Here is a 12,117-nt window from a genome sequence, read left to right as displayed (position 1 = left end):
GAGAATAGGATGGGGTTCAACATAGACAAATGCAGGGTGCTGCACCTTGGGAGAAGGAATCCACAGCATACATACAGGCTGGGGAGTTCCCTTCTTGAATGCACAGAGGTGGAAAGGGATTTTGGAGTCATTATTGACTCCAAGATGAACATGAGCCGCCAATGCCAGACCGCAGCCAGGAAGGCCAGCCATACCTTGTCATGCATCCAAAGGTGCATCTCAAGCCGGTCCAGAGAGGTGATACTTCCCCTCTATGTGACTTTGGTCAGGCCACAGTTGGAGTACTGTGTCCAGTACTGGGTGCGGCACTTCAAAAGGGATGTGGCCAGCCTGGGGGCATTCAGAGGAGGGCCATCCTCTTGCTGAGAGGGCAACAGGACAGGCCCTATGAGGAGAGACTGAAGGACCTGAACCTGTTCAGCCTCAGCAAGAGGAGGCTGAGGAGGGACCTGGTGGCTTCCTACAAGCTCATGAGGGAAGATCAACAGCAAATAGGCAGAGCCCTTTTCTCCCCAGCACCACCTGGGGTGACAAGGAACAATGGTCATAAGCTGATGGAGAATAGGTTTAGGCTGGAGATCAGAAGGCAATATTTTACAGTTAGGGTGGCCAAAATCTGGAACCAACTTCCCAGGGAAGTGGTCCTCACCCCTACCTTGGGCAAATTCAAGAGGAGGTTGGATGATCACCTGTCTGGGGTCTTGTGAACTCAGCATTCATTCCTGCCTGTGGCAGGGGGTCAGGCTAGATGATCTGTTCAGGTCCCTCCTGACCCTAGCTACTATGAAACTATGAAACCACGAAACAGTTTCTGATCACTTAAATTGGTTAATGTGTAACCACTGGCTACGGACAGAAGGACTACTTAAGTGATTATAATGTACAGAAGCAGGCTCAGGTACTTAATGTTCAATCTCCTGGTTCCTTCTTTACTATAGATTTAAAAAAAATACATATAGGGATTTTTTTTAGCTAATTGAGGATACTTAGGCTCTGATCAAATAGACACTTCCATGCTAAATTTTAATCAATTCAGGGAGATTACTTTTGTGCTTAATTATTAGTACACCTGTGATGTTTACAAACATTTTTCAGTTTGCGTTTTCTTAAATATTTATATTGATTTTATGATAAACATAAGCAAATATGCAAGTGAAAAACAGTAGTCTTACAAATGTGTATATCTACAGCATAAAATATAATAATATAAACTAGAACCTGTATTTAAAGGCTGTAATAATCAAGAACAGTTCAAAGTAGGTAAAGGATACAACAATCTTACAAAGATCTGAGGAACGTTTACTAGTGTAAAAACAATACCTATATATGGTATAAAAGTTTAATCTAACAAACTATTTATAAAAATGTTTGTGATAGCAGTAATTAAGAAACAGGTAAAAATGACTATATAGGAGAATTTTGCCATGTCACATCAAATGCTTCAGTTAAAAAAAATGAAATTGACCATGCAGTTACAGATAACAGAACTCATGAATTAGGCCTGTGAAGAGTTTTATTAAATAAGTTAAATTGCTTGTATCAATACTGCCAACCTAAAGTATTCAGAAGTCATGTGTTGGCTTCCCTCCCCACTCCCAATGTCATCCAATTGGATTAAAAATTCCTCTGTTTTATGAAGTAACACTTTTTGAACTATCTAGATTATGAACTGTAAGTCTTCATAACATCAAGCATCTCTCTTCAACCGTGAAGGACAGAAACTTTTTTTTTTAAAGCTGAGTTTCCCACAAAATGAGAGATATTAGGAAAAACAACTGATATGAGGCTCCCAATAAAATTGCCAGTTGGCAAGGCTGTTGTATTAGAATCCTGTGCTAAGTTACACACAAAGGCCAAAGTTACTACAGAAAGGTAGACATCAGTTGAAAGGGTACACTGATGTGTTGATTTTTCTGTCTTTTATTCTAATTACCTTTACCTTAAGAAATGAAGCCTAGAGGAGCCATATCTTGGCACAGTCTGGGTGCTGACAGAAGTAACCGTTTGTCACACAATCAGGCCCCTAAAGTGCTGTACAGCTGTGCACTGACAGAAGTGCACAGCTGCAGAGTGCTTTAAAAATACCCAATCACATGACAATCTGAACCCTCTTACATTACTTCATTAACATTTGTCAGCATGTGCCAGGAGCAGGGCTGGGCTGAAGCAGCCCAGCCCCACCGCCAGTGCTGTCTTCAGAATGGGAGGGGAAAGGAGCAGAGGGAACTCAGTCTGGCACTGGCCCAGTCTGTTCTGGAAGGTGGGTTGGGTGAACTGGCTCCAATTCATCCAACCCACCCTCCAGTACAGACTGGGAAAGCCCCAGACCGAGCTCCCTCCACTCCCTTCCCTCACTCCCATTCTGAAGATACCACCAAAGCAGATCCGCAGCAGCTCCAAACTGCAGCTCAATCTCCCCCCACTTCCCGTACCTGACAGTGAATGTCTGATGGGTCCAAAGGAATCACTGTAACTCATGGCACTTCCTGCAAAATGCCATGAGATACAGTTAGGAACTGTACATCTCTCAGCGCCCTCTTTGTTATAGTTCTCTCTAGAACTATAGAAGACCAGAGAGCTTGTTACTAACTCATGGGTTCAATTTTCAATTATTGGGTTCAGAAGTGCTGTATCTTTATACAGCAGCTACTAGTGTTAGGAATGTAGTATTGCAAGAACAGGAACACTAGATTCTCACTGGACATGTCTACATGTACAATTAATGTGACTGAAGAAACTGGTGCAGTTTGAGCCGGAGTAAACTAACCCCAACATCACCATCTACACATGCATTTAAGCACAGTAATTTACTCCACCATTGGATAGTACCTATGTCTGACAGGACTATCCTACACTGGTGTACATGTAGATGGTGACATTTTACTGTGCAGTAAACTAATCTACTGTGCAGTAAAGTGCGCATGTAGACATGCCCCCTGACAGGGTGAGGATAGGAGTGAATGGCTAGAAGGGATGGAGACATCCAGTTCAAAAGGCTTAGCTCAGCTTGAAGCTTAGGAATGCATGCCACTCCTGGGGAGCTATTAGTTTAATAGTTGAAGATGAGACTTTGTGTTGAATAGATCTTAGCTTAAGTGTTGCAGCCACTTGACTTTTTGCCCGTAAGAGTGGATTATAAAAAGGGATGTTTATTTCATGTAACCGTTGCTATTGAGGCATGTGAATTAGGTTGCTTTTTATGGGATCCTGAATTAAAAGTTCCAGCTTTTGACATTTACCAAGAATCCTGGATTCTTTCTGCCTTTCTTCCCTTTTTTGGACCTATGACCAAGAATTTCCTTGCTACAATTGTCATGTAAGAAAGGGCCCTGGCACGTTATACTTAAGACATGTTTAACTGGTTAAGTAGTGACCTGGCCACATGTCTAATCAAGAAATGGTGTGAGAAAAGGAGGAATAAGCCACAAAGTTATTACACAAAATATATGCAATAATGTTGTGGCAGGCCTTATTACACCTATAACTGAACATGTGGCCAGTTCCCAGTCTTTGGAACACATAGGAACCTTTCAAGACTCCCATCTGCTCCAGAGGTTGGAGGTTCCTTAGCTGATTGGGGCTCCTAGCCAGGGAGTGCACCAAGTACTCTTATGGCTAGGAGCCCAGTCAGATGATCAGGACTTCCTGTCATGCTCTTAGGAGGTGAAGAATTTTATTTTAGATCCCCCAAATCACACATTCTGTCATCCAAACCTGTATGTAGTGAATGTAGTGGCATAGCAGGATATGTGATTTTTGGGATCACAGATAAGATTCATCATATCCCAATCATGCAATTAAATGAATGTTTCCCAGGAGCCTCAGGAAAACTTACAGTATATTTGCCCTAAATGTATGTAAGATAGGAGCTATTAAAGAAAGAGGGGCATGTAGGCAGATCTTTGCCCATGATGGTAGTGGCCTCTGGCTTAAGTACTGACACATAGCAAAATCCCAGTTTTTCTTTTTTTTAAATTTATTTTAAAATGCATTTCCTCCCCTTCCCCAACGATTTATGACATTTTCTCCCCCTCTCTATTCTCTATACATAAATATAAGTAAACTAAGATGTAGGATAAGCTTTAACATTTTATTTTAGGTAGTAAATTTTATTTTTCTCTCCCATCTTTGCAAATAATGCCCTGCTATTTTGATATAGATATCCACTGTTTTATAAGTGATAATTATTATGTTTGTATTGCTTTTTTTTTTACTGCTTTTATATTGTGTAATTACTGTTTTAGGCCTATATATGTAAGTTAGCATAAGTCATGCCAAGTTTCCATCTTGTAATGTCAAGCCTCCATCTTATCCCCATGCCTGGTTTTATAACCTATGACTCACACCTACCCCTCCTATGTAACTTGGTACCTGAATGAATGGAGATAAATGAGGGTGCTTGAGAGACAATGGCAGTAGGTCTAAAAATAGCTCCCTCTGAATGACCGAACCATCAACACTAATACCTGGACCAATGACCCAGCCCTTGGAACCACCCTTGGCATTCAAGAAACAAAAGATGAGGCAACCCACCATTGTGCCAAGGCTGCACATGCTCAGTAAGAACACCTGGAGCCCTCTGGAACAGGACTGACCTTGCCTGGACAGGTCCTCCCCATAGGAGATCAGAGGTAGTCTGCCCCATAAAAGGGGGTAGTAAAGACTAACTCTTTGGGACACCCTCTCCATCTGGACCAGCACCATGCCACACCACCTATCCACCCAGAGGCCCTGCCAGTGACCTCCCCCTCTGCACAACACCTACTGGACAAGGACCCCTTTCCAGCCTGGAAAGGGCTATCGGTAGCTATTACCCCCACCCTCTCTTCAACTAAGGACTTGGACTCTGCTTCTCTTCCCTACCTGGACTCCAGCCCTTCTACTGAGTCTCTTTCTCCTGCTGCCATTGTGAATGCGTGTGTGTGTGTGTGTGTGTGTGTGTGTGTGTGTGAACCAATAACTTCATGGGGCTGTATAGCATGTTGTCTGTTTAATAAACCTGTTATTTGGACCCCTGAGTTGGGTTTGCTTTACTACAGTTCAGTCCTGTTCCAATCTCTGCTCCTTGCCCCTCTAACTTCTCTCATTTCTCCCTCTTCTGCTTCTGGCTCACTGCCACCTCCAACACCTGTCCTGAGCTCCTCTCTGCCTCCAACCCCCTGTTTCTTTGCCACTGTCTTATCCCCACTGCCTTTTCTCCTGAGCAACCAGGTTTCTGCCTCAGTTTCTTTCCTCGCTGTCTCCTCCTTGTCACCACTTATCTACATCCCCCACCCCACAATATCTCAGCTGTCTGCCTCAGTTTCCAGCCCCAAGCTCCCAGATTTCTGTCTCTCTCTCTTTCCTGGCTGTCTCCTCCTTGCCACCAGGCTTTTTTTTTTTCTCCCCGCCTGGTGTACCAGTGACCTTCTAGTAACCCTGGGGCCACTTGATCTTAAGTAAACCCAAGCCTCAGTTCCTCAGCTAGCTTCTATCTAGTCTACTGGTTTTAATCCTGGTTCTGGCAACTTTCACTTCCTACACTTTAACTCTCTCTCTCTCTCTCACCTTAACCTTCCCCCAAGTATGTGAACTGGTGAGTGTGTGTATGTGTGTATACTTTACTTCCTAAACACACACACACACACACACACACACACATAATTGTGTGCATGATATATGAATTAGTGATCTGTGTATGTGTACTGAGTGTGCGGGTATTGACAATTGATTTTTGTCTAATTTTTAGTGTGTATGTGCTTGAATTGGTAATAGGTATGCATGTGTCTAGGCTGGTTTGGATGTGTATGTGCCTGAGCTGGTAGAGTGTGTGTGTGTACCTAATTGATTTATGTGTTTGTATATGTGCAATTGTGTCACACACCCTCCTAACAGCGCAATATTGAGATCCTGAGAGTTGGCCTGACCCCACAGGGCAGGCACATTAAAGATTCCTGTTTCTGTTGCCTAGTTGTTCATACAATTTATCTTTTTTTTTCTATTTTCTGCAGTACATGGTTTTATTAAATCCTCTATTATCATGATCCGTATGTGGAAGTTAATTTCCAAACATCCTCTTTAATAGTAATTGCTCTTTTTTAATAGCTTTGAGTAAAACTGAGATACTTTATTTTGTGGGAGTAGTCTGATAAATTTGTGTATATCTACAGCGTCCCTAGAAATACTGCTTCCAGAAGGCAGCTTTTCTAGAAATTGTCACAGCATTCAAGAACTTATCCAAAGCACACAAATATCTGTCCTTTGATTTCCGTGGACTTTGGATTGGATGCTTAGTCACAGGAGCTGGACTTGTATAAAAGAACAGATGTTCATCATAGAGGCAGGTTTCAGAAAAATGCAGGATTCTCCCAGGCATTTTACATTCCTCCCATTGTTTTATCACTTCAGTAATCCCTTAGAATCAACCATATGCTATCTGTACGTCTTTTAAAAATTTGTCTCTGGTCCTGCAAAGAGTTAGGCATAAGTTTACACGCTATATATAGCCTAACTAAAGTTAAATGACTATAAGATTGAAATCTCAGATTGTAAAATTCTGAAGGCAGGTACTTTGTATTATTTTATACACATCGACTGGGCTAGATGAATATTTGGCTACAAATTAAGGGAGTGAGTTCTAAAGTAATTACCCTTTCTTTGAACTCATGGAACCAGATAAGCTCTATAGCTACATTTACATGGTAAACTTAGCTTTCTTGGCACTGTCACACTCAAGCATGCTCTGGTACTCCACATGGGCCACTTCCTAAACTAGAAATAGTGTAGCACTTCTAGATGGTGCTTAGTATGGGCTAATTAGCACTTCTGAAAGGCAGTGCCAGTTGGCTTGTTATCAAGAGAGTGATCACATTAAATGCAACTAAACTATATCTAGTTGAAGAGGTGGCTCACCTAGAATAGAGCAGCATGCTGGAAAACTGTTGCTAGAGATGCTAAATTCATCACTCAGACAGAATACATACTACAGCCTGAACTGACTCCTAACAAGAACCAGGGATTTAGAGAGAAAAGGCAGGAGGGAAAAAGACCTTGAATATTGTTTATCTTAGCATTGTGTCCCGGTTCTACATAGGAAACTAAAGAGCTCATGGAAAAGGGATCATTTTAGAGCTGAAACAGAGACATTTTTCCAGGTAGTCACAAAATCAGAAAATGACAGTGGTGAGAAAGTGTTTTTTCTGGACATTTTTCTGACAAGAAGTGGGAATTTTTGTGTCGATCTAGTTTGTTTAAAAGCAAGTACAGGTTGCAGAACATATATCATACTCAAGGCTAGGGTAGTTTGTTTGCCATCTGCATTCTGCTTTGTACATGATTTAATAGTGAGACATGGATTTGATTCCTCTTTAGGGTATTTAGGGAAGGGTGGTATTTTAGAGGAGTACATGGTGTGGCATTTTAGAGAAGTACATTGCATGGCCAATTTAACTTTTATCACATATTCACTACATAGGCTGACAAAGGCTAGCAAAATCAAATGATCAACTCCTGGGATTATCTTGCAGATACAGGGGGTAGCAGTAACAGATGATATATGGTGCTACTCCTGTCTGATTCTCTTCCTTGTAAGAGGTTACATTAATGCCTTTGGGAATTGGCAAATAAATGATGAGAATGGGAAAACTGCATGTTCCGCCTACAAAAACCACACTCAACAAAGCAGATATATATTGTTATGTGGTGAACAACAGGCCAAATTACAACCAGCACTGTGGAGCTAGAAAGCACTCCTCACAGGTTACTTGCTCAGGCAAGATTTGCAATCTAGCTATTAAAAATATAAGGTGAGAAGTTTCCTTTCACTGCTGCAGAGTCTCATCCCCTCATCCTTGGATGAGCTCTGTGTTGGAATGGTGACAGATGCTTAACAAGTTTGGGCACCCAACTATATTTGGCTCCTTTTGAATTGACTGCTATCTACAAAAAGCATAATCCTTCCATAGCACTGACCACTGTAGGTCGTAATGGCCTCTCCTGTGCTTTCCTCATTCTCAGGAGCCATAGTTTAGCTCAAAATGAATTTCAGTTCATAGGGTTTTTTTTCCTGTTTCCCTTCTACTTTTATGTCAAATTAATGTTTCATATATAACAATGCTGATAACATCTACAGAGTATGCATTCTACTACTCCACCCAAAAAAAACCTTTGTCTTGAAATTAACTTTTCCCGCAGCAGACAGAAGTGAAGGGCTCTAACAGCAAATGCAAATATGTAGCACTGTTTCTTAGGGTTGCTGGTTTGAATAGCAAGGTTTGAGCACAGAACTAAGAGCATTTCATATACATCTGCATTATGTCTTAGATACATTAAGGTCTGATTTTTAACATTCCTGGGTCAATTTTATGGTATTAGCGTTCAGCTAGATTGTGCAGAAAGAAACCTGGACTTTCAGATTTTGCAGATAAACAGAATTTGCATTATTTTCTCCATGGAAAACTTAAAATTTCTTAATTATAAGGGTCTATGCTTCAAGCAGCTTCAAATAAGACATTTCTGTTGCCTTACAATCACAGTACTATAGATTTTAGATTTTAGCTAACTAGTCACCAAGTCTTTGTACAATGTTCAAACAATTTTCTAACTAGAATGATACAATAAAATTTTAGGTCCCTTTTTAAATGGAATGATTATGAAACAAGGGCAACTAGACAGAAAGCAGGTAGAAATCATAGATTTATAGATTGTAAGGCCGGAAGAGACCTCGGAAGATCATTGGGTCCAGCCCCCTGCACCAAGTAGGAAAGATAATTGGAGGTCCCCCAGGTGACCCCAGCAAGGTGACTGTCTAGTCTCCTCTTGAAGATTTCCAGGGTAGGTGATTGTGCCACTTCTGGAGGGAGCTTATTCCACAGTCTAGACACCCTGACTGTGAAGAAGTTTTTCCTAATGTTGAGCCTGAATTGATCTTCCAGGACTTTGTGGCCATTACTCCTGGTTTTCCCCTTGGGTGCCCTGGTGAACAGTTGTTCACTGAGCCCTTGATGTACTCCCCTAATGTAGTGGTAAGCTGCTACCAGGTCATCTCTCAGCCTTATTTTCCTCAGGCTGAAGAGTCCCAGATCCCTCAGCCTTTCCTCATATGGCTTCCTTTTAAGTCTCTGATCATACAGGTGGCTCTTCTTTGGCCTCTCTCAAGCTTGTCCACATCCTTGTTAAAGTATGGTGCCCAACACTGGATGCAGGACTTCAGCTGCCATCTCACCAGTGCTAAGTACAGGAGAAGAATCACCTCCTTGGTTTTACTGGAGATGCATTGATTGATGCATGCCAGAGTATTATTTGCCCTGCTGGTTACAGCATCGCACTGCTGGCTCATATTCATTATTCATACCCAGGTCCCTTTCATTCGTGGTGCTGGTCAGTTTGGTGCCATTAAGCCTGTAGGTGTATTGGGCATTGCTCATCCCGAGGTGGAGCACTTTACATTTCTCAGCATTGAACTTCATCAGGTTCAGATTCACTCAACTTGCTAGCCTGTCTAGGTCCGCCTGTGTCTGTAGCCTATCCTTAAGAATGACCATGCTCCCCTATAACTTGGTGTCATCCACGAACTTGGCCAGTGAGCTATTTACCCCCACAGTCAAATCATTAAAAAATATATTGAAAAGTACTGGACCGAGCACTGAGCCCTGCAGGACACCGCTGCCAACTTCTTGCCAGATCTGTTCACTACGAATCTCTGGGTTCTATTCTGCAGCCAGTTTCTCGCCCACCTGTCTTGGAGTTAAGCCCACAATCCTCCAATTTTCTCATGAGGACATTGTGGGATACTAGATCAAAGGCCTTTTGGAAGTCAAGGATACAATGTCAACCTGCTCTCTCATGTCCAGGTGGCAAGTTACCTGGTCATAGAAGAAGATGAGGTTGGTAAGGCAAGACCTGCCCATGACGAAGCCATGCTGACTGTCATTCAGAATCCTAATAAACTTTATTTATATTCTTGTCTTACAAGCATTTTGTCATTGATAGATCACTACTTGAAAATTTTTCACCAATATACTGCTTGATCTTGCACCAATGAGAATCAATGGTGAATTTCCACTGAGTCAGTGATGAAGAATCAGGCATATAGGGTGTGTACAGAAGTGTTCTGTGCATATCTTACAATGCTATGATTTAGGGCACTTGTTATAGCACTATAAAGTTACAGCACTCTTAAACATGACAGAAGTGCAGTGTTTGGTTTGTGGGGTGGGGGCTCAGAGCCTCCCTGCACTTTCCAAGTAAGGAGGAAGAGGTTGCTCCACAGCCTCCTATTTGACTGGAAATTTGACCAGTGTACAGAAGTTATTTAAAGCTCTGTAGGTTGCTAAAGTGCTGTAAAATACAGCACTTCAAATCTAATACCTCATTTAACAAGGGTTAATTTAAAGCACTATACCCATTTTGAAGTGCTGTAAAGCTATGCACTTCTGTTAAGTCACGGCAATAAAGTTCTTTAAATGACAAAAAAAAGAAAAGAGTGCAACTTAAGTACACACCCATAATGTCTTTTACTTGGATAATAACACTTCTAAAAATTTCTAGAAACAGGCAGTCATCTGCAACCTTGCTGTCCTTATCATATCAGAAAATATCGTGTTTATATGAAAGGAAAGTAAGAGTTTGGCTTGTTGTAAACAACTGGTATACTAATTAGGGTTAATAAACGATTAACAACCATGGCATGACAGTGGTCCTCCAAGCTTTTTCTGATTTTAATTACTGATTCTGTATAAATATCAGGACAGTTTTGATGAGCTACCTGTACATTTTCTGCCTTTTACCAATTATGAAGCAGATGGAATTGAGTCCATTATAGATGGGCATTGTGAATGACTCAAGAGATTAAAAGGCCAACTTTTCCACAGTCATGCAACTCCCTGCTGTAACTCATGATACTTTGCAGAAAGCTCCATGTCAGTTAGAGTGACCCCCCACCCCCTCCCGAACCCAACAGACGTTCACTATTGGGTTGTGGGGGGAGGGGGAAATTGAGCTCCACTTTGGAGCCAATCCAGGAGGAGTTGCCTGTCTGCAGCCTCTCTTCCATAGCATGCTCCCCCACTCCCAGCTCCAGTGCTGTCTGTAGGATGGGAGGAGGGAGAAGGGAAGGGAGAGAAGCTTCGGCATAGGGATAGACAGAAGTTAATGAAGGTGCTCTGCTTTGGAGCACCTTCATCTGAACCCTCATTACATGAGGGTTAATTTGTCAAGCTACCGGGCACTTCTGAAGCGGTATGCAGCTGTGCACTTCTGTCAGGGCATGGCTAGAAGGCACTTACAAAGGACCAATTGTGCAACAAATGTCACTTCTGTCAGTGCCCCAAGTCTTTACTGCTGAGATGCTTTACAGACATACTTACATCTTTAACCCTTCCACGCTATTTTATTGCAATGTACTCAATATGAAAATCACCCAGAAGTACCAGCTGGTCCAGAATTCTGATGTCCTCATTCTAAACAGAGAGAAGCTGCTATCACCATATAACAACTGGGCTCAACACTTGATTCTGCCTATCCTTTTGCTTGCTGCCAAGAACTGCACAGGTTACACTCTGTAAAGGCTGAGTAGTCTGGGAACTGATTACTTGAAGCTGCTTATTCCCACTGTTCCATCAGGAGTTGCTTCTGCCATAAGTTCCTTTGATAAAACTTGCAGTACCAGAGGCAGATCACATTGAGTAAAAGATCAAACTCACTCCCTCTGGCAGTTTGTCAGAACCAGAACTTGGGAGAGCACAGTGCACATTTGTTATGGCAGGTTTTTAATTACATCGTTTTATATAGCAGTGATATGGCCCCATGTGAGAGCAATGCAGCATGTGCACAGGAAAATGGAGTTTAACAAATTTAGGCCAGATCCTCAGCTGGTGTAAATTAACATAATTATACTGACTTGAACAGAACTCTACCATCTGAGCAGCTGACCTTCCTGGGGTAGTATTAAATGTATAAAGAGTATAAGTTCTATAGCATGGGTATCTCATATAGATGTCTCCTCCCTCCCCCTCCTAGAGTACAAGATGTTACTAAACTGTTGGTGAACTTTTCAAAGAAGCAGACCATGTGTTGACCTGTGTAAAACACATGAAACCTTGAAAATATTAGAAGGTTGCAGACTTTGGAACTGTGAAC

The sequence above is a fragment of the Alligator sinensis genome, unplaced genomic scaffold (assembly GCF_000455745.1).
Source record: "Alligator sinensis unplaced genomic scaffold, ASM45574v1 scaffold572_1, whole genome shotgun sequence".
NCBI classification, from domain to species: Eukaryota; Metazoa; Chordata; order Crocodylia; family Alligatoridae; genus Alligator; species Alligator sinensis.
The sequence above is the reverse complement of the archived record's forward strand: the minus strand, read 5'-3'. Positions refer to the sequence as shown.